The 27,722-nt window shown below is 43.7% G+C and overlaps 2 long non-coding RNA genes across 3 annotated transcripts; one reads left to right on the top strand and one right to left on the bottom strand.

Annotated features, from left to right (window-relative positions):
• Positions 1-19,549: 19,549 nt before the first annotated feature.
• Positions 19,550-21,260, bottom strand: LOC131083163 (uncharacterized). Its single transcript, XR_009114400.1, has 2 exons — positions 21,029-21,260; positions 19,550-20,948 (listed from the first exon to the last, which is right to left on the bottom strand). It is a non-coding gene; the product is annotated as an uncharacterized LOC131083163 (long non-coding RNA).
• Positions 20,031-22,988, top strand: LOC131083162 (uncharacterized). 2 transcript variants are annotated; one of them, XR_009114398.1, is made up of 3 exons: positions 20,031-20,108; positions 20,226-21,009; positions 21,844-22,988. It is a non-coding gene; the product is annotated as an uncharacterized LOC131083162 (long non-coding RNA). The 2 variants fall into 2 exon arrangements; XR_009114399.1 differs by lacking the exon at positions 20,031-20,108 and having other exon boundaries at positions 20,475-20,551; positions 20,892-21,009.
• Positions 22,989-27,722: the final 4,734 nt, after the last annotated feature.

Here is a 27,722-nt window from a genome sequence, read left to right as displayed (position 1 = left end):
CGTCCGGGCCGGCCGAGGGCGGCAGGGGCGGAGCCGCGCCGGTGCGAGCCGTGCGGAGCCGAGCGGAGCCGGGCCGGGCCGGCCAAGGGCGGCAGAGGCGGCGCGGGCGCTGCTGCGCCGGCCCGGGCGGTGCCGGCCGCTCCGTCCGCTCCGGGCGCGGGGCTCGGGCGCCGCCGGTAGCCCCGGGCCCGGTGCCGGCCCCGCCGGGCAGGGGCAGCGGGCGGGGCTCCCCGGGACGGCGCCGGCCCCGCGTGCCGGAGCAGCCGCCGCAGGAGCCGCTTTTCTGCCGGGAGCCGCGCTCCGCCCGGGGCCGGCAGCGAGCGCGGGGTTCGGCCGCTCCAGGTTCGGCGGTGCCGTGGCTCGGAGGCGCTTTGGAGGCGTTGATGGCATCGCTGGGTTCGGTTTGCAGCGGCTGTCCGCTAAGGGATACGGTGTTCTTCCTGAGCGGCACGGTTCTCGGTGCCGGTAGGGATGATAATGGTTTGTTTTGGATTGGGTTTTGTAGTCGGATTTTTTTTTTCCCCGGGGTGTTATGTTTAGAAGGGCGCGCAGTGGTTTTTACGGGTCGTAGCGTGAAGCAGCGGTTCGCATTTTAATTCTGTTGCGGTGGCTTTTATTAGCGTGAGTGTGTAGTGTTTGTTTTGGGCGGCTTGGGGAAGCGTCGTGTCGTTCATAGCAGCGGGTTTTTAATCTCGATAATTGCATGTGTGTTTATCGTCTTCCAGGGCTTTTATTTGTTTGGTTTGTTTGATTGTAGTGTATGTTTTATGGTTACGGGTAATTTGGGGGACATTGTTTATGGTTACGTTTGTCTTTAGTCTTTGTGTTTGTACCTAGGTGGTATTTTTATTTTGATAGCTTGAGGCACTATGGGTTTATTCAGTTGGGAATTATTTTTTTGTTGCAGATTTAAGTTTATCTGTTTTTTGGTATTATTCTCGTTGTTGGTTTCTTTATTTTCTTTTTTTTTGTGTTATTGTTGTTGTTGTCTTTTAATGTATTTGAGTATTGTTTATCAGGGGTTTTTTTGGGAACATGGGTATTTATATGGTGGGTTTTTAAAGTATTTATTAATTTTGGGTAGTTAATTTCTTAGTTTTTAGTGGTTGAGATGTTTTTCCATTTTGTTAATTAGTTCAGGTTTTAAAGTTATTTTTACAGAGGATTGTTTATTCTTTGAGTTAGTGTAGAGGTAGAATTTTGTTTTTTTTTTTTTTTAGTAACGTCATTCAGGGTGAGTGGCACTGGCTTGAGTTTAGTAGATTGGTTTGACATTTTTTAGTACTTTTTGTAATTTGCTGTGTGTGTTTCTATAGGATTTTCTTTTATTTTGGTTCCATTTTTCTGTCGTGATGAGAATTGTTATTGAAAAGAGTGTTCTTTGTTTTTTCGCTGACACTTGTTTGGCTGTTGGAGGTATCTTGATGTTTTTGGAAGATATTGGTGGGAATTTGATGCTGTTTGTTTTGTCATTTCATTTAGGAATTGGATTTTAAATATGCAATTATGACTCTAACTATATTGAAACGAAAGAAATAGATGTGTAGCAATGGGAATGACCCAATTTTATTTTTATATATTCGGTCAATTTTTAAAATTTAACATGTAACATAAATCATTATATGTTACGATAAGTTACTCTAATTTTAATAGAGTATTGTGTATGTTTATAGATATATGAATAGAGAATATAAATGTAAATACAACCCAAAAAAATACAAATATATAAATGTATTGCAACTACATGGAGATCTATAAAAAATTAATAATAAATTGTAAATGTAAAATAACATAAATTGATACAATATATAATACACGTAATACTGCATATATTTTTTGAAAAATATTAGAGGAAATGGATATAAAATAGATATAAATACTGATGTGATATACCTATCTATTTATATCTATCATTTGTTGTATATTATGATAAATATAAATATAAAAAAAAATTAGGTAGTTTAAAATAATGGATGGTTTTGTTTTTTCTTTGCCAAAGCAGGGGTTTTAGTGTAAAAATTACAAATACAAATAATATAAAGGTAGAAATATAAGTATAGAAATATATCATAAACACATTAAAGATTTATATAAAAATTAGAAATATAAGGAAAAATAAGTTGTAGCAGTAGATATGTTAAATAATTAAAAAAATAATTCCCGTATTTTTTTGAATAAGGTGCATAGTAAATATAGTTATTAATATAATGAATCAATATAAACTATAAATATATATAAAATATCAACAATCTATAAGAAGGAATAAAAGCTCTTTGTCACGTGCAGCAGTAGAAAATTTCAGGCTCCCAGGGAATAAATAGTTTTCTTTAAATCATTTTCGTTTTGGATTTTTTTTTTTTACTCCCGGGTCGCCTGAAAGTTTCTACTGCTGTACGTGACACAGAACTGCTGCTTTTTTATTCTAAAGGTGGAAATGTAAACCAAGATCAGAAATACAAGAAAGGGGAAAGGGAAGAGGGAAGGGGAAGGGGAAGAGGAAAGGAAAGGAAAGGAAAGGAAAGGAAAGGAAAGGAAAGGAAAGGAAAGGAAAGGAAGTGGTGAAAAAAAAAACCGAGTGAAAAAAGTAAAAAGAGTTGGAGGGAAAAAGAGAGGGCATTCGGGAGGAGCGGTGCTGCCTCAGGTGCTTCCCCGCCGTGGGGCGAAGGACCCGTTTGATGCCCAGGAGGGACTGCAGCTGCCGGTGGCTCCCGGGGGACGGAGCCGTGGCTGTCAGCCCGAGACTACATCTCCCGGCAGGCCGTGCTGCCGGCGCGGCGTGTGACGCAACGGCCGACACGGCACATGAGTGGCTGGCGTGCCAGGCGGTCGCGCGGGGCTGTGCGCGGGCAGCTGCCGGCGCCTCTCCCGCGCGGGACGGCGACGCTGGAGGGGCGCAGCCTCCGTCTGGCCGCCCGCACGGAGCTGAGCAGCGCGGAATGAGCGTCCGCCCGGTTCCTCGGCCTCCCTCAGCGGTGCCGGGGGCGGGGGCGCTGCCGCCCGCCGATGGCGGAGGGCGAGGCGGTGCTTTGCTGCCGCGGGCCGGGAGCTGCAGGAGCCGCCCCGGGCGAGCGGCGCCGGGCGCTGCCGCGGTCCCGGTGGGGCGGCTGCCCTCGGGCTGGCGGAGGCGCCGGAGGAGCCCCCGAGCTGCAGCCGTCTCCCTCGGGCTGCTGCCGGTGCTGCGGGCGGAGGCGGCTCCGCCGCGTGTTGGGCGCTGCGAGCAGGGAGCGCTGCGGTATCGCCGGCATGACGGGGCTGCTGCCTGCGTTAGTGCTCGTGGCTCTTTGTGCCGTGACAGCGGATGGAGCGGCGCTGGGCGGTAAAGCCAGAGATGGCCGGGAGAATGCCCAGCGCAGGGAGCGGGCGGGCTGTATGCTTCGGATGGCACAGGTGCGAGCTGCAAAGTCACCCCCGCTTCCGCCCCTGCCCTCCCGAGCCCCGGGGAAAATGCTTTCCAGCATTGTCGAGCTTCTGAGAGACAAAACTTGTGATTTGACACTTGCATCCAGAAAAGGTTTCTGTCTAGATTAGCAAATGCCTAAATTGTTCTTGGTTACATCCCATGACCGGTTTTAGGCAGCGACTTTATACTGCTTTTAGGATTTTCTTGTACACTGGTGAGAAAATAGGCAGGTCTGATAGTGGTTTCACTTTTTTTCTACTTCACGTTCCATAAGATTCTTTTATCCAAGCGATTGTTTTAAAATTCTACTGTAAGCGTTTGTGGTTCACTTTTTTTTTCTTTGCAGCACCCGGGCCTTTTTTTTTTTTCTCTACATCGGGAGTAAATATAGCTGAGTAAAATTACCTTGGTTATCTTCCTTCTTTTTAAACTTAATTGTTTTTATTAATCATTCTATTTGAATATGCAGAAAAAGTGGGTATGTCCTGTAATCTATGCTAGCTTTTCTCGTTTACAGGGTACTCACAAAATATGTCTCCCTTAGTGTCCCACAGAAACATTCTGGGTGAAATCTGAATTAAGGTATGTGTTTTCAAATAAGTAATCAGTTTAGATATTTGCCTGTGTACCTTTTCCTGTAATTCAGAGCTTGTGTTCTGTGGGTTTTATGATAAACCTGTAAAACATGTAAGAATGGTTTTGCAAGTCTGAATCGTTGAAGGCAGCAATAAGTGGATTTAAAGCCTGTTCTTGAGCAGACAAAGGGGAAAAGTGTGACTCTGATGCTGAACTTGTCATTTTTCATTTGACTTGCCTTTAATTATTGAAGAAGAGAGAGAACTAGGAAAAGAAATAGAATTGATTATTGAGCACTCCTAAAAAGCTCACCATGATTCTGTGTAGAGCCAAAGTGAAGGATGATGGAACAGAGCTCTGTGCATTAGAAGGAAATAAACCTGATGTCCACACAGAGTCTTACTAATTTCTGTTTTTAAAATGCAAAATAAGTTTAGGAAGTGTTGGAAGTTAGTATTTTGGGAAAGAAATGGCAGTTCCACAAAACATTCCATTCCATTTAAGAGAGGCCCTTGGACTGATTCATGTTGTAACTGCTGTCACTGCAATCAGTTGGTGGTTCAGCCTTGAAACGTGCACTTGGCCTTCTATAAAGCACTGTTTTGTTTGCCTTTCAGTGCTATGAGTCTTGATAAATTGGAGAAGTGCCCAAGAGAAATTCATCATCCTGAGATACAAAAGGTAGGAAGTGACTTTTTTTGGTTTGGTTCTTTTTCTTTATTGTTTTCTGGAAATAGAAGTAATTAAGTATAGATACTACCGGTTTGTTTCTTCCAGTAGCTGATAATACTAATACCAATAATAATAATAATAAGAGTAAAGTAATACTACTTAAACTGTCTTTATTTATCCATTGAACTGGCCATTTTAAATCTAAACTTCTAAACACAAATCAAACCATCATCCTTGTAGAATCTTTAATAGGAGTGGGCTAAAGATCCTGGTTTTGTTGACAGGATTTATTGGTTCATGAAGAGCAAGAGGTAAGTACAAGTCTAACTACCCTCTAGCTCACAGACCTGCCCGGTGAATAGAGCTTTGTTTTTTTGATGGGCTTGTGATGACTTTGAGATCAATTGCTCATTCATTACAGTAAAAAAAAAAAAAATTGTTTTGAACATGACAGCAAAAATAACTTTAAGCACAACTTAATAATAATAGATCACCAATTTTAGTTAATAATTTTATGCTATACTCTTGGGTGAGGGAAGACTCGGACACTCAATATGAGATCAGCAAGCTATGTTTATTGCAGAGAGTATCAGACACTTATACAGCACATAATAAGCTTATGAATATTCTGTAAGCCAAGCGATCTATTGGTTAAACTATACCATCAACTCTTCCTCATTCCTTTGGGCCTACATTCCCTATTTCCCACGTCTCTCTGTCTACTTGTTATCCTACCCAGCTAGGCCCAGGCACACGCTATCTTGCAGGTGCAAAACTCAAAAATACCTGTGTTCGGTACTTTCCCAGCTCCTGGTCGGCTAACGAGCGAATGTCTGCGTGACCTCTGTCATGGAGCCATTTCTCCACACTATACTATCAAAGTTTAAAGGTAAATTATTATATATTAGGAGATGGTGTAAAGTGTATGTTGTAATGTGTAGGATATATACAAAGATACGTACTTGAAAGTCCGTAGAGGAAACAAATTTTTACGCCTTCTGTTTGACTGTTTGTCATATATTTGGTTTTATTTCCCAGGGATCAGTGAATTTTAACTCTGGAGTCCTCTATGCTAAGGATGCTCAGCTTACAGATGATGAAATGTTCAGTAATGGTGAGTTTTTCACCTTCTCCTTCATTGTTTTGCTCATCTGAATAAAAAAAAAAAAAAGGCAAGATTAAAGAAAAAGCAATAGTTTTATTATTTTTACCCTGTTATGTCTGTTTCCTCAGTATTTGCTGGAGCTGTGCTTACCCAAGGTTTGGGTAAAACAAGCTTTGGGTTCCTTCTGTCTCACTGGGAGTTGCCCAGTTCAGTTGCATCTGGTGAAATTCACCCTGAGACTTTACAGAACCAGCTCCAACTACGTGAGAGCCATTTGCAGTTCTCTCCAGACGCCTGGAGAATGGGCGACGTTTCTGAGGATCCGGCGAGCGTGCTTCTGTCAAAACTCAGTCTGTGAAATTTCTGGGGAAAACCCTTCTGTGTCCTGAAGGGTTCAAACTCTGGTGAGGATCCAGTTATCAGGTGCTCACCTGGATGGTTCCAGCTGCCAAAGGTAACACTTGTACTCTTGCCCTGTAGTTTACATCTATTGTATTTTTGTTATTTTGCAGGACTTTTTGTCTTTGCAAAATATTGTGCATTTCACTCTTTGGAACCTCTCAGATGGTTCTTTGGTGCAGCACCACCCCAGGGGACACTTGGCTGCTGTCCTGAAGGGGTTGGTCGCTAGAATTGTAAATCCTGGAGAGTTTGTAAGTCTTCTGTCCCCAGGGAGGTGTCATGCTTCGTTTACTTTTGTTCTGTTGGTTAGGCGCTGCTTCTCGTTGCAAGTATGAATTTCAAACTGCCCTGTTCTTATTTTAACTTTTTTCCTGGTTCTCTCTGTCCGGCAGGGAAAGACTCTCGTATCCTTGTCGTCGGGCTCGGTGCTGTCCAAGAAGATACAGAGACTAAAAAAATCATAAGAAGCAAAATATGACTGCAGGGAAAAGAAGCTGGAGAGAACAGAAGGTGATATTGTTATCCTTACCCTGTATTAGAGACATCCGCTGTGCTTTGATGCTGGCAGCTGCCAGGGGCTTGTTAGCTCTTTGTAGGCAGGTGTAGGTGTTCACTTGTAGTTTTTATCTCTGTTCAAGTCAATTCAAACTTTGCTAAGCTTATATTTGCAGATTACTCTGTAGCACAGTCCAGCATGACATTTTTGAATGTTGTAAAAATACCATGTTACTTGGAAATTGCTAATGAAGAGGAGCTTTAGGGGAAAATAAGATTTCAGGGTTGGAAGATGTGAGAAGAATTTTGAGGGGATGTTAGACTGAAGTAAAGCACACTTGAAGCTGGGCTGGCACGCTGGCAGGTCCCCTATTAAACAGTAGTGCTGAGATTAGCCTGGGGGTTGCCCATTGTTTCTGTAGAAATCAATGTTTCCTGGTCTTCAGAGGGAAGCTGCTTTGAAAAGCTGGAAGGTGCAGCATGCTGACAATCCCCGTGCTTTGGATTAAAAGTAGATTTCAGAAGGGTCCTAGGCTTTTGTCTTTTCCTAGAAGTCGATGTAATCCTATCGAGGAGTTTTTAGTTCTGTGTTGCCATGTCATCCATCAGAGCCCTGTTGTACTAATCATCATACAAGTACAAAACAAAAAATCAGACCCTGTCCCAAGCACTTAGAGCCCAGAACACGATTTCCTCGGGCTGCCATTTGTGTGCCATCGGTACTCACCACGAATTGAGCCCTCTGGCTCTGACAGAGCCCCTGGATGCTGACGGAAGGGGGCTGGTCACAGACCCTGGAGGTGCCTGTCCCCCAGGGAGGGAGAGGACGAGGCAGTGTGGCCTGCAGGGAGGGTCTCGTCCCCAGAGAGCAGCCGGCGACTCCATGCCTGCCCGGGGCTGCGGGTGCCCCCTCGGGGTGGACGCCTGCCCTCAGGTTTCCCTCTGGGCACCCGGGGAGGGAACCAGGTCCATCCGTGTGGCAGCTGCAGGGCCTGCAGGCTCTGGGCCCTGGAGCCGAGTGAGCCTGAGCTGCTGCATGCTTGCTGTGAGCTTTGGGGTGAGCGTGCATCACTGCAGGCCTGGGATGGATTGAAATGCGCTGAGGAAAGCAGAGGGAGGGAGGGAAATGCTCTGTTAACATGTGCCAATTCTTCTGTCAGACTCATCACGGCGGGACAGCGTGAGGACTGAAAGTGTAAGAAGATGTGGAGGGAAACAGAGAATCTGACAGGAGCAGCGAACGCACGAGTGCACGAATTTTGCTTTTTGCTTGGATGTAAACTCAGGAGTTGAAAGGAATTTGGGAGTGAGAAGGGACATTTCAGAAGGAGAAGAAGAAAAAGAAGTTGTTGTTGTTGTTGCTACAGTCCTGGCAAAAGCTTTTGTTCTAGCTAATAAAAGAAGTTAGTTTAAAAAAAAACAAAAAGAAAAAAATGTAGTGTGTTTTTTTTTTTCCTTCACTATGATATGCATTGGTGGTATATGGTGTGTTGTTTTATTTCTTGGTATTATTAACTCTGTGTAAATTGTTTTTTGAGTGAAGCTGACTTTCTGGATGGGTTGGTTTGTATTTGAGGCAGGATTAATTTCAATAGGGTTCTTTCATAGATTTCTGATGGGTATTACTGGGATTTTGGTTTTGTTTACTGTATGTATAAACCTAGAGCTTTGGTAGGGCCAGCTGGGCTGCTGGAGTTTTGGGTGTGAATTTATTAGATGGCTTTTGTTAGATGCAGTTTTTAATTTTTGAAATGTTTTTCAATGTAGTGGTCTTAAGGTGGTTTTTAAGAATTCATTGTATTGTTTTATCTTGTTTGTAGTTGGTGTATGATGAGGGATGTGGTGTGACTTTTTGAACATTATGGTTTTGGTGTTCCTAAGTTCTGATTTCTTTCTGATTGGATAGTTTTTTTTATTTTTATTTTTTGGGACAGGAGCATTTATATGGTGGGTTTTTATAGGCAATATGTTTTTTAATTTAGGTAGTGATATTTTTTAGTATTTTAATAGTTTAGGTTTTTTATTTTCATGGTTTTAATTATTTTTTTTAATTTTTTCAAATAACTTTGATAGATCATAGGTTATTATTTGTGCATTAGCATAAAGGTAGAGCTTTGGGGACTTTTTTTAGTAATGTTTAGGGTCAGTTGTGCAGTTTTGAGTCTAGTGAGTTGGTTTGATTTAATTTTTATTGGGTGTTTGTTTTTATTAGCAGTTGTGTCATTTTCAAGGTGTGTTTGAGTTTTTTGGGGTTTTTGAGATACTGGTTTAGGAGGAAGTTTATGATGAGCATGTGCGGAGGTTTTGGGCTACTTTATAGTGGGATTTAAAATTTATTTACAGTTAGGTTTATTTGAGTTTTTATTAGGGTTCAGTGACGTTGTGGGATGTTGGTTCCGTTAGTAATAGAAATAGGTTTTGTTTTGCTGTGCTGCGATGGGATGGGCGTGTGCTGCGTGCCGGTGCTGACAAAGGTACAGTATTGTTGTGGCTCTGGTGCGTCGGGTTAATGAACTGACATGGTTTAATATAGGGATGAAAATAGAAATAAATATAAATTTGAAAATAAATATAAAATTAGAGTGGTAAACATAAATATAGATAACAGATACATACATAAAACTAAAATACATAGTATATAATTGTAACATATTATCATATAGATAAATGGTAGTCTATTTTATATATATATATACACAAAGATAAATAAATATAGATTGTAAATATAAAAATATTGAAATAGAGTTAAAGTAAATTGGGGGCGTTTATTAGGTTATAGGCTGGGGTTTTTAAATGATAGAAATAAAATATAAATTCAGATATACAAATATGTATAGAAATACAAATATCTATACATATTTAATATAAACAAATATAAGTAAGAAAATATAAATAATACGGAAAATATATATCTATGATTATATTAGAAGGTATTCTCTCTAATATATATAATATCTATGAATAAAATAAATAAAAATATCCATATAAATATCATTATAATTTTGAAAAATAAATTTACTTCCTGCATTTTAAATCTGGTTCAAATAAAGGGGTGTCCTTGGTTTTTATTTGGTTAGAGGCAGGAGTTTTATTTTAAATAATATAAGCAATATAGAAATGTGGATCTTAAGATAGAAATATATAATAAATATATAAAGAGGAATTGCTAAACTATGAATATAAATTTAAATATAAATGTATGTAAGTAATATGAAGAGTTGTAGCATAGAATATAAATAACATTATATGGCAATATAAATTATAAATGGGAATATAAATATAAAATATGTAAATATAGTTTAATAAAAAGGGAATGTTTTGGCTTTTATTTAAGTAGAGGCAGGGTTTTTATTTTGAATATTATAAGTGTTCCAGAAGTAAAAATCTTGACGCAGAAATATTTAATCAATATAAAAAATATGAATAAAAATATATAAAAAATATAAATACCTACTCGCATCGGATGTAATATAGAATATAAATTTATTTATAACTTGACATTGGTAAAGATAAATGTATAAGTAAGCAATAGACATTAATATACATTATAAATACAAATATGAATATAAAAATTGAACATGAGGATAAAATCTATTTAAATATTGTTTAAAACAAAGGGTTGGTTTTTTTTTTATTCTTCTTGTGTTAGAGGCAGGGTTTTTATTTTAAATAATATGAATGTAGATATTATTGTTATATATTTCTAAATATTGAGATATACAATCAAGATATAAATATATATATAAACACAAAATATAAATAAATACAAATAATAGGAAGAGATGTAATGAAGAATACAAATAACAGTATACATAAGTATACATTTTAAATGTAAATGTGAATATGAACCTGAAAAATAGAATTTAAAAAAATATTTAAAAACAGTTTTGAAGAAAGGAGTTCTTTTTGGCTTTAATGTGGATGGAGGCAAAGGTTTTATTTTAAATAATCCAAGTGTTACAGAAGTAAAAATCGTAACAGAAATATATACTTACTATGTAAAAATATTTATAAAAATATACAAATAAATTTAAGTTGTAGGGATATATGCAATATCGAATAGAAATGTATTTATAAAAAGAAATGTGTAAATGGACAGTGTACATCAATATACATTGTAAATAGAAATGTGAATATCAATATGAAAAAATATTTTTAAAATATTTAAATATTTTTTTAAAGAAATTGTTGGGGTTTTTTTTCTTTGTTTTTTTTGTTTTTTTTTTTTTTTTTGTGTTGTGTTTTGTTTTGTTTTGTTTTGTCTTTTATCCTATTAGGCTAGAGGCAGAAGTTTTTTTCCCCTCTTCCCGGTTTTGGGGCATTTATTTCAGAGCAGTTTTCGGCGGGGGTCGCCCCTGTTCTTTTTTGCCGCCTTCGCTGCCCGCAGCCCCGAGGCGCGCTGCGCCCCCGGCTGGGGCGGGCGGCAGTGCTGCCGCCTTGTGGGCAGAGCGCGGTACTGCAGCCGTGCACCGAGAGGCCGCCACCTTGGGAGTGGCGCGTGGCCGATGTCGCGGAGTTTTGGTTGACCTTCTCAGCATGGCGGCGAAAAGGGCGGGGAAGTGGAGGACCGGGTGGGTGTTTAACTGCACTGCCTGCACGGAATACCGACGTCATGGCGGCCCCGACGGATTTTTCTGTGGCGTTTCATGTGTACCCGAGACATGCTGTGGGCTCAGGGGCGCCGCGGGCGGGCGTATTTCGGCGGGTTTGTGAGAGGCATCTGAGTAAACGCCTCGCTGTGCCGGGGTCCTCTCACGTCCGCTTTCCCGCCCTGAGGGAGCCGAGCCGGGCCGAATAGTTCCGAAGAGCCGAAGAGCCGAGTGTGGGCGAAAACAGCCGAGTTTCCCCGAAGAGCCGAGTGTGGGCGAAAACAGCCGAGTTTCCCCGAAGAGCCGACTGCGGCCGAAAACAGCCGACTTGAACCGAAGAGCCCAGTGCGGCCGGAAACAGCCCAGTTTACACCAAGAGCCGATGATAGCCGACTGGAACCGATAGCCGAGTGTAGCCGACTTGAGCCGCATTTAGACAACGTGCCGAATACGACCAAATTTAGCCGAAGAGCCGAACTGAAACGAGTTTAGACCAAGAGCCGAAGCAAGCCGAATTCAGCCGAGTTTCATTAAACAGAACCGAACGACGCCGCAGCGCTCTGCATGCAGTGCGCCTGTGCAGACGGCAGGGGGCGCTGTATAAAGTATAAAATATCAACTATCTATAAGAGGGAATAAAAGCTCAATGTCATGTGCAGCAGTAGAAAATTTCAGGCTCCCAGGGAATAAATCGTTTTCTTTAAATCATTTTCGTTTTGGAGTTTTTTTTACTCCCAGGTAGCCTGAAAGTTACTACTGCTGCTTTTTTATTCTAAAGCTAGAAAGGAAAACCAAGATTAGAAATGCAGGGAAAGAAAGAAAGAAAAAGAAAAAAAGAAAATAAGGAAAGGAAATGAAAGGAAGAAAGAAGGAAGGACAGGAAGGAAGGAAGGAAGACAGACAAAAAACCCAAAAACCAGGAGGGCAAGGAGAAACCTACGGGAAAAAAAAAAACCAACAAAAAAAAAAAAAAAAAAAAAAAAAAAAAAAAAAAAAACCAACAAAAAAACAAACCCACATAAAAAAAAAAAAACCTCGGGATGGGTGAGAAACCCCCCTCCCCGAAAAATCCAAGATGAGCAAGAAAAATCCCAGAAATACCACAGAAATAAAAACAGGAATAAAACAAAATAAAGACAAAAAAAAAAAAAAAAAAAAAAAAAAAGAAAAAAAAAACGAAAAACAAGAACAAGATGGGCAAGAAAAAAACGCAGAAGAAAACCCCAAGATGGGCATGAAAAAGCCCAGAATAAACCCCCAAGATGGGCGAGAAAAATCCCAGAAAAAAAAATAAACCAGAAAAAACCGTAAGAAAGGCAGAGAAAAAAAAAAAAAAAAACAAAACAAAACAGAAAAGTACCCAAGATGGGCAAGAAAAATCCCTGAAAACAGACCAGAGAAAAACCCCAAAATGGGCAAGAAATAAAATCAGAACTAAAAACCAAGATGGGGAAGAAAAAATCCAGAAAAGAAAAAAAAGAAGGCCAAGAAAATCCAAGGAAAAAAAAAAAAAAAAAAACCTGAAAAAAAAACCCCAAGGGGGGCAAGGAAAAACCAAAAAAACCCAACAAGATGGGCAAGAAGAAACGAAGAAAAAACCCCAAGAAGTGCCAGAAAAAAATCAAGGAAAAAGGGAGTAAAAGCCCCAAAAAACAAGGCAAGAAAGAGAGGCAATAAAGGCCACAAAAACTCAAGACAAAAAAAAACAAAAACAAGACATGCCAGAAAAAGGTACGAAAATGGTTCTGCCAGGTGCGATCAAGGTGAGCGGGTTCAGATTCAGGTCCAGGAGATGAACAAGTGTCAGATTAGCTTGGGGCACTGCTGTGCAATGCAGCTGTGACACGATTTATGTTTAAATATAGTTTAAATAAATTGGGGATAGTTTGGCTTTTATTGGGGTATAGGCTGGAGATTTCATAAAAAATATAAAACTAGAAATCCAAATATATCATATATATATGTCAATATCAATAAATATTTAATACATATAAATATAAGTAAAAGAAATCTATTGTGTCAAAAGAATATATCTATTATTATATAAAAAGGTATTCTCTCCAATATATATAATATCTATAAAGATAACAAATGAAAATTACAAATATAGATGTGAATAAAATTATGACAAACAAAATTATTTTTAAAATTTTAAATGTGTTTTAAAGAAAGGGTTGTCTTTGCTTTTTATTTCGTTAGAGGCAGGGGTTTTATTTTAAATAATATAAGTACTATAGAAATGTAAATCGACATACAGAAATATATAATAAATATATAGAGATATAAAGATATAATACCAAACGATGAATAGAAATAGAAACCTATGTAAGTAACATGAAGAGATGCAATATATAATATAATTTTTATTATACAGTAATATAAATTCTAAATATACATGCGACTATAAATATGAAAAATATATGATGGGGGCTCGGAGCACCCCAGGTGTGAGTGTGACGGTGATGGGGGCTCGGAGCAGCCCAGGTGTGAGTGTGAGGATGATGAGGGGCCGGCTCCTGCCGGGGCGAGGCTGTTTTAGGGGGAGGCTTTGCCTCAGCTCCCTTTTGCATGGAGCTGCTGAGTGGAGGGGTTTATGGGCCGCTCCCGGCGCTGTCTCATGGAAGGACTGCGGGAGCTTCCCACAGGGTCGGGGAGAACGCCTGGATCCGCGCTTGGGTACGTGGAGCATCGCTTAAAGGAGGCGCCGAGGGACGAATCTTTGTGCCCGGGAGCAGCAGCCGAACAGGTGAGCCCGTGTGGGTTTGGAGCGGGGAATTTTCTCCTTCCCCCTTGCAATTTCATCTTGCCAGTCCCTCCCCGGGTCCCCAGGAACAAAAATGGAGCTTGTGAGGACAAAAGGGATTAAGGAGAAGGAAGCAGCTCCTCTTCTTTTATTGTCTGCGTTTGACCTGAGGGGATCCCTCTTGACTTGTGGTTTTAAGGGTGTTGATTGCAGGAAAAGCTGCCTTTTCCAGGCTGTTAGGGGTATCCCGGGGGTGACAGGGAATCCCTGCGTTCTATTCTAAGGGGAATGGGAAAAGTATTCTTGTGGTATTATGGGTTTGATTTGAAGGCAGCCACCCCATTTGCACCACCCTCGGGTTTAAATGGAGGGGGCAGCCCTGGTGTCCCTCCTTTTGAAGGGTTTGCATGGAGGTCGAAATCGCCCTTTCCCATCAGTCGAAGGCTTTCATTTGGGGAGCGCCCCTTCTTTTCTGCTCTCCTAGGGGGTGAAATTGGAGGGGAGAAGGCATTTCTTTGCCCTTTTTGAAGTGAGGTGCGCCCCGGGCGGTGCCGGCCGCTCCGTCCGCTCCGGGCGCGGGGCTCGGGCGCCGCCGGTAGTCCCGGGCCCGGTGCCGGCCCCGCCGGGCAGGGGCAGCGGGCGGGGCTCCCCGGGACGGCGCCGGCCCCGCGTGCCGGAGCAGCCGCCGCAGGAGCCGCTTTCCTGCCGGGAGCCGCGCTCCGTCCGGGGCCGGCAGCGAGCGCGGGGTTCGGCCGCTCCAAGTTCGGCGGTGCCGTGGCTCGGAGGCGCTTTGGAGGCGTTGATGGCATCGCTGGGTTCGGTTTGCAGCGGCTGTCCGCTAAGGGATATGGGGTTCTTCCTGAGTGGGCACGGTTCTCGGTGCCGGTAGGGATGATAATGGTTTGTTTTGGATTGGGTTTTGTAGTCGGATTTTTTTTTTCCCCGGGGTGTTATGTTTAGAAGGGTGCGCAATGGATTTTACGGGTCGTAGCGTGAAGCAGCGGTTCGCATTTTAATTCTGTTGCGGTGGCTTTTATTAGCGTGAGTGTGTAGTGTTTGTTTTGGGGGGCTTGGGGTAGCGTTGTGTCGTTCATAGCAGCGGGTTTTTAATCTCGATAATTGCATGTGTGTTTATCGTCTTCCAGGGCTTTTATTTGTTTGGTTTGTTTGATTGTAGTGTATGTTTTATGGTTACGGGTAATTTGGGGGACATTGTTTATGGTTACGTTTGTTTTTAGTCTTTGTGTTTGTTTCTAGGTGGTATTTTTATTTTGATAGCTTGAGGCACTATGGGTTTATTCAGTTGGGAATTATTTTTTTGTTGCAGATTTAAGTTTATCTGTTTTTTGGTATTATTCTCGTTGTTGGTTTCTTTATTTTCTTTTTTTTTTTTTTGTTATTGTTGTTGTTGTCTTTTAATGTATTTGAGTATTGTTTATCAGGGTTTTTTTTGGGAACATGGGTATTTATATGGTGGGTTTTTAAAGTATTTATTAATTTTGGGTAGTTAATTTCTTAGTTTTTAGTGGTTGAGATGTTTTTCCACTTTGTTAATTAGTTCAGGTTTTAAAGTTATTTTTACAGAGGATTGTTTATTCTTTGAGTTAGTGTAGAGGTAGAATTTTGTTTTTTTTTTTTGTTTGTTTTTAGTAACGTCGTTCAGGGTGAGTGGCACTGGCTTGAGTTTAGTAGATTGGTTTGACTTTTTTTTAGTACTTTTTGTAATTTGCTGTGTTTGTTTCTATAGGATTTTCTTTTATTTTGGTTCCATTTTTCTGTCGTGATGAGAATTGTTATTGAAAAGAGTGTTCTTTGTTTTTTCGCTGACACTTGTTTGGGTGTTGGAGGTATCTTGATGTTTTTGGAAGATATTGGGGGGAATTTGATGCTGTTTGTTCTGTCATTTCATTTAGGAATTGGATTTTAAATATGCAATTATGACTCTAACTATATTGTAACGAAAGAAATAGATGTGTAGCAATGGGAATGAGCCAATTTTATTTTTATATATTCGGTCAATTTTTAAAATTTAACATGTAACATAAGTCATTATATGTTACAATAAGTTACTCTAATTTTAATAGAGTATTGTGTATGTTTATAGATATATGAATAGAGAATATAAATGTAAATACAACCCAAAAAAATACAAATATATAAATGTATTGCAACTACATGGAGATCTATAAAAAATTAATAATAAATTGTAAATGTAAAATAACATAAATTGATACAATATATAATACACGTAATACTGCATATATTTTATGAAAAATATTAGAGGAAATGGATATAAAATAGATATAAATACGGATGTGATATACCTATCTATTTATATCTATCATTTGTTGTATATTATGATAAATATAAATATAAAAAAAAATTAGGTAGTTTAAAATAATGGATGGTTTTGGTTTTTTTTTGCCAAAGCAGGGGTTTTAGTGTAAAAATTACAAATACAAATAATATAAAGGTAGAAATATAAGTATAGAAATATATCATAAACACTTTAAAGATTTATATAAAAATTAGAAATATAAGGAAAAATAAGTTGTAGCAGTAGATATGGTAAATAATTTAAAAAACAATTCCCGTATATTTTTTGAATAAGGTGCATATTATATATAGTTATTAATATAATGCATCAATATAAACTATAAATATATATAAAATATCAACAATCTATAAGAAGGAATAAAAGCTCTTTGTCACGTGCAGCAGTAGAAAATTTCAGGCTCCCAGGGAATAAATCGTTTTCTTTAAATCATTTTCGTTTTGGATTTTTTTTTTTTTACTCCCGGGTAGCCTGAAAGTTTCTACTGCTGCTTTTTTATTCTAAAGGTGGAAAGGTAAACCAAGATTAGAAATACAAGAAAGGCGAAGGGAAGGAAAGGGAAAGGAAAGGAATGGAAGCAGGAGAGGAAGAGGGAAGGGAAGTGGTGAAAAACAGAGTGAAAAAAGTAAAAAGAGTTGGAGGGAAAAAGAGAGGGCATCCGGGAGGAGCGGTGCTGCCTCAGGTGCTTCCCCGCCCTGGGGCGAAGGACCCGTTTGATGCCCAGGAGGGACTGCAGGTGGCGGGGGACGGAGCCGTGGCTGCCAGCCCGAGACTACAACTCCCGGCAGGCCCTGCTGCTGGCGCGGCGTGTGACGTAACGGCCGACGCGGCACATGAGTGGCTGGCGTGCCAGGCGGTCGCGCGGGGCTGTGCGCGGGCAGCTGCCGGCGCCTCTCCCGCGCGGGACAGCGACGCTGGAGGGGTGAAGCCTCCGTCTGGCCGCCCGCCCGGTGCTGAGCAGCGCGGAATGAGCGTCCGCCCGGTTCCTCGGCCTCCCTCAGCGGTGCCGGGGGCGGGGGCGCTGCCGCCCGCCGATGGCGGAGGGCGAGGCGGTGCTTTGCTGCCGCGGGCCGGGAGCTGCGGGAGCCGCCCCGGGCGAGCGGCGCCGGGCGCTCCCGCGGTCCCGGTGGGGCGGCCGCCCTCGGGCTGGCGGATGCGCCGGAGGAGCCCCCGAGCTGCAGCCGTCTCCCTCGGGCTGCTGCCGGTGCTGCGGGCGGAGGCGGCTCCGCCCGTGTTGGGCGCTGCGAGCAGGGAGCGCTGCGGTATCGCCGGCATGACGGGGCTGCTGCCTGCGTTAGTGCTCGTGGCTCTTTGTGCCGTGACTGCGGATGGAGCGGCGCTGGGCGGTAAAGCCAGAGATGGCCGGGAGAATGCCCAGCGCAGGGAGCGGGCGGGCTGTATGCTTCGGATGGCACAGGTGCGAGCTGCAAAGTCACCCCCGCTTCCGCCCCTGCCCTCCCGAGCCCCGGGGAAAATGCTTTCCAGCATTGTCGAGCTTCTGAGAGACAAAACTTGTGATTTGACACTTGCATCCAGAAAAGGTTTCTGTCTAGATTAGCAAATGCCTAAATTGTTCTTGGTTACATCCCATGACCGGTTTTAGGCAGCGTCTTCATACTGCTTTTAGGATTTTCTTGTACACTGGTGAGAAAATAGGCAGGTCTGATAGTGGTTTCACTTTTTTTCTACTTCACGTTCCATAAGATTCTTTTATCCAAGCGATTGTTTTAAAATTCTACTGTAAGCGTTTGTGGTTCACTTTTTTTTTCTTTGCAGCACCCGGGCCTTTTTTTTTTTCTCTAAATCGGGAGTAAATATAGCTGAGTAAAATTACCTTGGTTATCTTCCTTCTTTTTAAACTTAATTGTTTTTATTAATAATTCTATTTGAATATGCAGAAAAAGTGGGTATGTCCTGTAATCTATGCTAGCTTTTTCTCGTTTACAGGGTACTCACAAAATATGTCTCCCTTAGTGTCCCACAGAAACATTCTGGGTGAAATCTGAATTAAGGTATGTGTTTTCAAATAAGTAATCAGTTTAGATATTTGCCTGTGTACCTTTTCCTGTAATTCAGAGCTTGTGTTCTGTGGGTTTTATGATAAACCTGTAAAACATGTAAGAATGGTTTTGCAAGTCTGAATCGTTGAAGGCAGCAATAAGTGGATTTAAAGCCTGTTCTTGAGCAGACAAAGGGGAAAAGTGTGACTCTGATGCTGAACTTGTCATTTTTCATTTGACTTGCCTTTAATTATTGAAGAAGAGAGAGAACTAGGAAAAGAAATAGAATTGATTATTGAGCACTCCTAAAAAGCTCACCATGATTCTGTGTAGAGCCAAAGTGAAGGATGATGGAACAGAGCTCTGTGCATTAGAAGGAAATAAACCTGATGTCCACACAGAGTCTTACTAATTTCTGTTTTTAAAATGCAAAATAAGTTTAGGAAGTGTTGGAAGTTAGTATTTTGGGAAAGAAATGGCAGTTCCACAAAACATTCCATTCCATTTAAGAGAGGCCCTTGGACTGATTCATGTTGTAACTGCTGTCACGGCAATCAGTTGGTGGTTCAGCCTTGAAACATGCACTTGGCCTTCTATAAAGCACTGTTTTGTTTGCCTTTCAGTGCTATGAGTCTTGATAAATTGGAGAAGTGCCCAAGAGAAATTCATCATCCTGAGATACAAAAGGTAGGAAGTGACTTTTTTTGGTTTGGTTCTTTTTCTTTATTGTTTTCTGGAAATAGAAGTAATTAAGTATAGATACTACTGGTTTGTTTCTTCCAGTAGCTGATAATACTAATACCAACAATAATAATAATAAGAGTAAAGTAATACTACTTCAACTGTCTTTATTTATCCATTGGACTGGCCATTTTAAATCTAAACTTCTAAACACAAATCAAACCATCATCCTTGTAGAATCTTTAATAGGAGTGGGCTAAAGATCCTGGTTTTGTTGACAGGATTTATTGGTTCATGAAGAGCAAGAGGTAAGTACAAGCCTAACTACCCTCTAGCTCACAGACCTGCCCGGTGAATAGAGCTTTGTTTTTTTGATGGGCTTGTGATGACTTTGAAATCAATTGCTCATTCATTACAGTAAAAAAAAAAAAATTGTTTTGAACATGACAGCAAAAATAACTTTAAGCACAACTTAATAATAATAGATCACCAATTTTAGTTAATAATTTTATGCTATACTCTTGGGTGAGGGAAGACTCGGACACTCAATATGAGATCAGCAAGCTATGTTTATTGCAGAGAGTATCAGACACTTATATAGCACATAATAAGCTTATGAATATTCTGTAAGCCAAGCGATCTATTGGTTAAACTATACCATCAACTCTTCCTCATTCCTTTGGGCCTACATTCCCTATTTCCCACGTCTCTCTGTCTACTTGTTATCCTACCCAGCTAGGCCCAGGCACACGCTATCTTGCAGGTGCAAAACTCAAAAATACCTATGTTCGGTACTTTCCCAGCTCCTGGTCGGCTAACGAGCGAATGTCTGCGTGACCTCTGTCATGGAGCCATTTCTCCACACTATACTATCAAAGTTTAAAGGTAAATTATTATATATTAGGAGATGGTATAAAGTGTATGTTGTAATGTGTAGGATATATACAAAGATACATACTTGAAAGTCCGTAGAGGAAACAAATTTTTAAGCCTTCTGTTTGACTGTTTGTCATATATTTGGTTTTATTTCCCAGGGATCAGTGAATTTTAACTCTGGAGTCCTCTATGCTAAGGATGCTCAGCTTACAGATGATGAAATGTTCAGTAATGGTGAGTTTTTCACCTTCTCCTTCATTGTTTTGCTCATCTGAATAAAAAAAAAAAAGGCAAGATTAAAGAAAAAGCAATAGTTTTATTATTTTTACCCTGTTATGTCTGTTTCCTCAGTATTTGCTGGAGCTGTGCTTACCCAAGGTTTGGGTAAAACAAGCTTTGGGTTCCTTCTGTCTCACTGGGAGTTGCCCAATTCAGTTGCATCTGGTGAAATTCACCCTGAGACCTTATAGAACCAGCTCCAACTACGTGAGAGCCATTTGCAGTTCTCTCCAGACGCCTGGAGAATGGGCGACGTTTCTGAGGATCCGGCGAGCGTGCTTCTGTCAAAACTCAGTCTGTGAAATTTCTGGGGAAAACCCTTCTGTGTCCTGAAGGGTTCAAACTCTGGTGAGGATCCAGTTATCAGGTGCTCACCTGGATGGTTCCAGCTGCCAAAGGTAACACTTGTACTCTTGCCCTGTAGTTTACATCTATTGTATTTTTGTTATTTTGCAGGATTTTTTGTCTTTGCAAAATATTGTGCATTTCACTCTTTGGAACCTCTCAGATGGTTCTTTGGTGCAGCACCACCCCAGGGGACACTTGGCTGCTGTCCTGAAGGGGTTGGTCGCTAGAATTGTAAATCCTGGAGAGTTTGTAAGTCTTCTGTCCCCAGGGAGGTATCATGCTTTGTTTACTTTTGTTCTGTTGGTTAGGCGCTGCCTCTCGTTGCAAGTATGAATTTCAAACTGCCCTGTTCTTATTTTAACTTTTTTCCTGGTTCTCTCCGTCCGGCAGGGAAAGACTCTCGTATCCTTGTCGTCGGGCTCGGTGCTGTCCAAGAAGATACAGAGACTAAAAAAATCATAAGAAGCAAAATATGACTGCAGGGAAAAGAAGCTGGAGAGAACAGAAGGTGATATTGTTATCCTTACCCTGTATTAGAGACATCCGCTGTGCTTTGATGCTGGCAGCTGCCAGGGGCTTGTTAGCTCTTTGTAGGCAGGTGTAGGTGTTCACTTGTAGTTTTTATCTCTGTTCAAGTCAATTCAAACTTTGCTAAGCTTACATTTGAAAATTACTCTCTAGAACAGTCCAGCATGACATGCTGGATGTCGTCTCCCAGAGGGACCCAAAACTGCCATAAATTTCACAGGGAGGGATGGGTGTAGAATACTAAAATTGTTCAAGGTTTTCATTTTTATAGGTATTGGCAAAGAAAATGAATTTATCTCTAAATTCATTTGGAAAGAAACCCTCTCTCTATCCACTTGTTTGTATACAGGAATGTAGGAAACTCTGACTAGAGATGGGTAATAGCTTTGAAAATAAAGACATAAGTTTTATCTAGGAATGAACCAATCAAGTGCCCTGAAAGCATGAGAACAGCTGCAGGGGCTGAAGGGAACAGAAAGGGTTCTATCTCATGAACAGAGGTACCTTTTCCTTACAGGTGCTTGTGCTGTAGTTTGGGTTCTGCTTCCTAACATTTCTAGTGTGACGGTTTACCATAGAGACAATCTGCCAGGAGGTAGCGCTTTGGGGGGTATGGCAGTCCTGGGTGTGTATTCTGAACTCCTTCAGAATGTTAGGTTTGGAGTATTTCTTATCTCAGGAAAACAGCAGTCTTTTGCATCTGCATATCAGCTGTTGAAATTTTGGGTTCAATTTCTTGAATCACAAATGTCATAGGATTCCTCCCAGATGGCAGCTGTCATGAAGTATGGCTCTTCTTGGTCTTGGGTTTCAGGGGCTGTTTCCAAAGTGACCTACAGACATTGGAATGAAATCATTATTTACTGTGTAAAAGAATCACTCTCCAAAGCATCAGCCAAGGTCTAAATGTGCCATTCTGCCTTTTAAAAGTACCAACATCACAGGATTTTTCTCAGATTAAAGCTTCCATGGAGTCGGATCTCTCAAGCCTGGCCCTTGAGAATTGTGGGCCTCCTGTGAACTGGTCTTGCCAGAAGGGCTTGCTGAGTTTTCCATTGTGTGGAAAAGAGATCCCATTTGCAGCCTGAAGCCTCATGTTTCCTGTAGGATTTCTACTCCTAGAATTGCACACTTTGAAGGATTTCTTATAGCAGAAGTTTTTTGGGAACTAGGACTCTGGTTGGATTTGGGTCTCTGGACTCTCAGGTGAAGTGACCTTGAGACACTAGGGCATGCAGATTTCCTTGCTGTTGAAAAGAGCTATTGTTCGCACCCAGGAGCCATGGTCTGAATGGGGGTGTCACCTCTTAAATTTGCAAATGTCACAGGATTTCTTCTAAATGAATGGTGCTAAGAACATAAGGTCTGGCTGGCTTTCGACTTAGAGGCGCCTCCTCTAAATTGGTCTTCAGACGCTAGGTTGGAAAGTGTTCCTACATATGCCAAATAGCCCTTGCTATGCAATTAATAAGCTTCAAATTACCATGGAGTTGCTGCCCCTGCAAAGATTTTGGCAGAGCCTGGTTGTGGTGCCCCACTCCACTCCACCACCCTTAGCAGGTCCTTATGGTTGCATGGGGAATCATCGTGGAGCATGCCAACCCAGCTCCATCCTGGGAACAGCACCTGTATTTTACCCTAAAATTTCTGTCCCATTATAGCTCCTGTTAGGATACAAATGTAACTTCTCGGTTTCCACTGATTTTACCCCCAGTCATCTTTCCATACAGACATTGCTCCACTCCCCAGAGGATTATTGTGAGCAGATGTGAGTTCTGCTGTCCCTTTGGACTGACAAAGACAGAGGTTTTGTCCCAAGTTGCTTTTGAACCTGTCCTGCACCTGTTACGAGTCCTCAGTCTCCTGCAATTTTGTGGGTCAGTCACATGTAAAACAGCACAGCTGGCTGGCATGCTTTGCTCATGAGGGGAGACAAGAGAAGAATTCCTCTGCTCACACCAGACCTGGAGCTGCCAAACCTCACCAAAGCACCTGAGGAGCCCCCAGGGACTGATGGTACAGAAGGGAGGTGATGGAGGACAGCACAGCAGGCAGCCTGCCCTCCATCTGGGTGTGAAGAAGGCAGGGCTGGGAACTGTAAGCAACATCCCAGCAGGTCTGGCTGATGGTGCCACCCTGAGGGCTTCCCCTGCCTTTGGGCAGTCCCAGCTGCTGCAGCTCACTTGACAGACTCATTGTCTATACTGTGCTTGGCTGCACTGGAGATGATGAAGCCGAGGACAGCAATGGTTGCCTTCACATCCCCTGACTGCAGATGGGAAGGAGGGCGAGCTCTGTCACCTTGGGAAGGCGTCTGCAGAGTCACTGCTGCCCGTCTCTGGAGCGTGGCTCCATTGGGGGACCGTGGTAAGGACAGCAGTGCTCACTTAACTGTGCACCTGAGGACAGCTTCAGGATCTTGTCATACTGTGGGAGAGCAGAGCTTCACAGTAAACACCAGCTAACACACTGACTGCCAGTGTTAACACTAACAGTTCTTACCTAAATATTAATACTAGTAACACTTACTATGCATATTATTAATCCTAGTAGAGGCTGGTAGCGTTCTTTAGGCTGAGGCTTGCATGAAGAATACAAAATTAATTAACGTTGCTGATTATGCTATTGTGTTGAAATACTTGGCCTCCACTGCGGTAGCCCCACGCTTACCTCGATGGCCTGCCCCAGCAGGTCCCAAAACACCTGGATGCAGATCAGCTTAAGCTTCACTGATGTGATAAACAGAGTTCACTCTTTATAATTTTTAAAATTTTAATAAAGGATAAAAGGACAAAATAATCCAGCACTGGGATGCTTTTAGCACACAGCCAAAGAGCACAGAGGTAGCTTAAAAACATGTTCACTATATACTGTTACATTGCTGAGGTTACAGGCATATTCATTAACTTACACATTATTCAAACATTCCTTTGACTTTTTGATGTTCCAGGAACTCTCTTGTTTGGTTTTAACCTCTGACTTGTCTGCAGAACGTTCTGTAAATTAGGTCTACATATTTTATTTCTTCCTGTAGTTTTATCCTGTTACTTCACACTCCCTGATAACACTGGTAAGAGTCGATAAATCCTTCCTGGATGCTTAAGCTCTTTTTGTGTCACTATTATCTTATCACTTGGTAGGGGCAGTCTGCAGTTATAAGAAGCAGAATAATTGCTTTACACCATTTTCTGAGTTAGTTACATAGAAGTATTTTAGTTTCTATTTTAACATTTTGCTAAAGCCTACCATATATTTATCATGCTACTATTCATATGAAATATACAGTGCATACATAAACTGGCATATTACACTATACAAAGCAGTTCAAAGTAAGAATAAGTTTTACCACATCAAAATACTTGTAATGCAAAAAGCTAATCTATGAATGTGAAAGCCAGTATTGTTTTATCATCTATAACATCCGACGACGAGGGTGAGCAGCGGGCCCGCAGCAGGCGGAGGGCGGGCAGGGGGACGCGGGCACTTAACTTTGGCCAGGGTGCTGATCTCGGCCAGTCGGGGCAGGCCAAGTCCCCGCAGAAGCGCTGCACGCCCTCCCCGCTCCCGAGCCCTCTCCTCACCAAATCGCCGCCGCTCCCTAGTCCGCCCTGCTGTCGCAAAGACGACCCGGAACCCCTCCCGGGCTACACTCCTCTCCGCCTCCTGCCCCGAGTGCCGTTGGGGCGCTCCGGTAGGGGCTCTGCGGGGGTCCTTTCGCCGGGACCTGGGCACGAGAGAAGGCCGGAGAAGGGGACGGGGGTTTGGCGAGCGCGCGCCCGCCGCCGCCGCCGCCGCCGCCGCCGCCGCCGCCGCCGCCGCCGCCGCCGCCTGCGAGCCCTTCGGGCAGCCCGAGCTCCGCCCCACGCTCCCACGGGCCGCAGCCTGACGGCTCCTAAGCCTGCCAATCACGGCCCGCCTTTCTCCGTCCGCCCTGTCCAATCACAGCCGCCCTTTCAAACCGGAAGCGGTCCTGCCAATCTCAGCCCGCTCAGTCGCGGCTCGCCGCCTCAGACTGGCCCCGCTCGCCCGTACGCCTGAGGCGCCGCTCCCGCCACCGCCGCTTTGGGAGCCGGCGGAGCAGCGTCCCCGCTGCCGCTGCCTCGGCAGGCGCTGTTGCGGACGGGAAGGGCGGCCGGGAGCTTCCAGTTCAGGTCCTGGTCGGGATCAGGTTCTGGTCCAGGGAAACGGGCAGGCGGCGGGGAGCGGGCGGACGCGGCCACAGCAATGGCGGCGGCGGGAGCAGCGCTTGAGGGGACCGCGGGGAGTCGCGGATCCGAGCGCGGCGGGAATGGGCGGGCTGGGATTGGTGGAGCCGGCAGGCGCTGCTTCGGGTTGTGATTGGCTGGCTGTCCGCCCGTGGGGCATAAATAGCGGGCGTTGGGGCGGCAGCGGCGTCAGTTGGGCGGTGAAGGTGTGAGCGACGGGAGCTGCGGATGCGAGGTCCGAGGAGCGGCGCTGCGCCAGGACGGGACCCCCGCGGCAGCTGATCCAGGGAGCGCCGGTGAGCACGGGCGCGACGCCTGCGGCAGTATCTGGGGCCGGCCGTGTCCAGTTCTTTCTGCCGCGCCCTGCGTGGCTCGGGTAGCCGGCGGCTGGTGTGGGGCCTGGAGTGGCGCGGTGGGGGGGGGGGGCGCCGCCTGCTGTCACTGGGGGCTGGGAAGTAGCTGCTTTGCGGTTTCTGGATTTAAAGAAATGTTCAGAATACGAGGAATAAAGCTTGCTTTTTGTATTTTTATTACTTTATTTTCTTTTTACTTGTAATGTTTTTTTTCTTAATTGTGTTATTTTAGTATTGCCCGTTTTAATACATCTTTTTGGTTTGATTTGTTTTCTTTACTAGCTATCTCATGTTAATTCGGTAAGGGTTGTGGGACTGGGGCTGAAACACCAGTTGTGAGAGCAGTGGGGACATGAAACCCCAGGGTGTGGAATAATGATTTTGGCATGAGTCAGGCCCAAAACAATGTGGAGGGGTGGAAATGCTGAGGCTAGATAAATGCCATGGGAGGAAGGCATGGAGCTGCAGCACAGGGCCTGCAGGTTATGCCTGGGGGTTCCCAGCCCCTGCCCTATGGTACCAACGAGGGGCTGAGGGTGTGGGGGCTCAGAGGGTTCTAGGGCTCAAGAACCAGCCCAAGAGTGCCTTTTGGGATGGGGGGGCAGGAGTCCAGTGGCTGTTCCCAGCCCCTGGAGCTGCCTGAGGGGAGGTGAGGGGGCCTTTGTGCAGGTGCTGGGCTGAGAGCCAGGGTGAGGGGGAGGGTGGATGTTGAGCTTCAGGCTTCCAGTGTCCCCAGAGTTGGGATGCCACTTAGGGTTGCCACTTAGGGCTGGGTGGGTGGATGGGACAGCTTCTAGAGATACTGAAATTGTAATGATGGCAGTAACTGATTTGTGGCCTTATCAACAGCCCCAAGGTGCAGTGAGAAGCATGAGCAGCTTTTAGCTGCAGCCAGTAGGAAGCTGAGGAGCTGGAGCTGAGGCAGCAGAGCTGGAGGAGACAGAAATATGGTAGGGTTTGATGTAAAACCTCTGTGGGGCTGGGATAGGGATTGTGGAGTGGGGAGGTGAACTGCATGGTTGGAATTGAAATTGCTGTGAGGGCTGTGATCTGAGCTCAAGAACTAGAGCTAAAACAAAGATCCTGTCCTGAGAAGCACAAGTAGTATCGTGTGGCACTACTGTGAAGATGTTGAGCAGGAAGTGCAAGAGAAGAGCTGGCAGTTAAATAAAGCTTGTGGGACTGGAGTTGAAATCACTGGGGACGGGGTGGGGACTGCAGTGCTGCAGAAACAGTCATTGCTACAAGGGATACACACTGTGGATCTCAGGACTAAACGTGGAATGGGATACAGAGCTGGAAGAAGAGAGCTGGCAGTAAAATAAAGCTTGTGGGTCAAGAACTGAAAGGGCTGGAATCACTGGGTCTGGTCTTATCATTGTGGGACTGGGATCGGGTCTGCACACAACGCGGGAACTATAGGGCTGGCACAAAGACGATAAAATAAAGCTTGTGGGTCAAGAGCTGAAATCACTGGGCCTGGTCTTAATCACTGTGGGACTGGCATTGCAGCTTAACACATGACAGCAACCTTAGGGCTGGTAAAGGCAGTGTATTGTTTTTGCGCCGAGGCCACTGTAGGCCTGTGACATGGATGCAGGGGCTGGGTATTGCCGCTAATAGTAGAACAGGATGTGTGGAGTGGGGAAAGGGGGCGGCAAGCTCGCGCCTGAAAACCCCGTCGATGCTAGAATATTGCCTGCGCCTGTGATGGCACCTCTTGGGGTGCGGCTGGAATCTCTGTGAGGCTGGGAAGTGGACTGCGGGGCTGGCAATTTGAATGAAAATGGCAAAGGCACTAGACCTGTGAACGGGGCCGTGGGCATCCAGGACGACTTATGCAGGGGTGTGCAAAGTGACTGGGGACTGCTCGGTGGGAGCTAAAATCACTGCAGGGCTAGCATATGGATGGTGGGGTGGGCTTCCAGAGGCTCGTGCCAGAGCTGAATTGTTGCCCAGCTGGAGCCAAGAGCCAGATGCTGCCATTTGAAGCTGGAGAAACACAGAGCTGGAGCTGGAAGAAGAGAGCTGGCAGTAAAATAAAGCTTGTGGGTCAAGAGCTGAAATCACTGGGCCTGGTCTTAATCACTGTGGGACTGGCATTGCAGCTTAACACATGACAGCAACCTTAGGGC

Source organism: Melospiza georgiana, chromosome 4 (genome assembly GCF_028018845.1).
Source record: "Melospiza georgiana isolate bMelGeo1 chromosome 4, bMelGeo1.pri, whole genome shotgun sequence".
Taxonomy (NCBI): Eukaryota; Metazoa; Chordata; class Aves; order Passeriformes; family Passerellidae; genus Melospiza; species Melospiza georgiana.
This window is presented reverse-complemented; position numbering and strand designations above follow the sequence as displayed.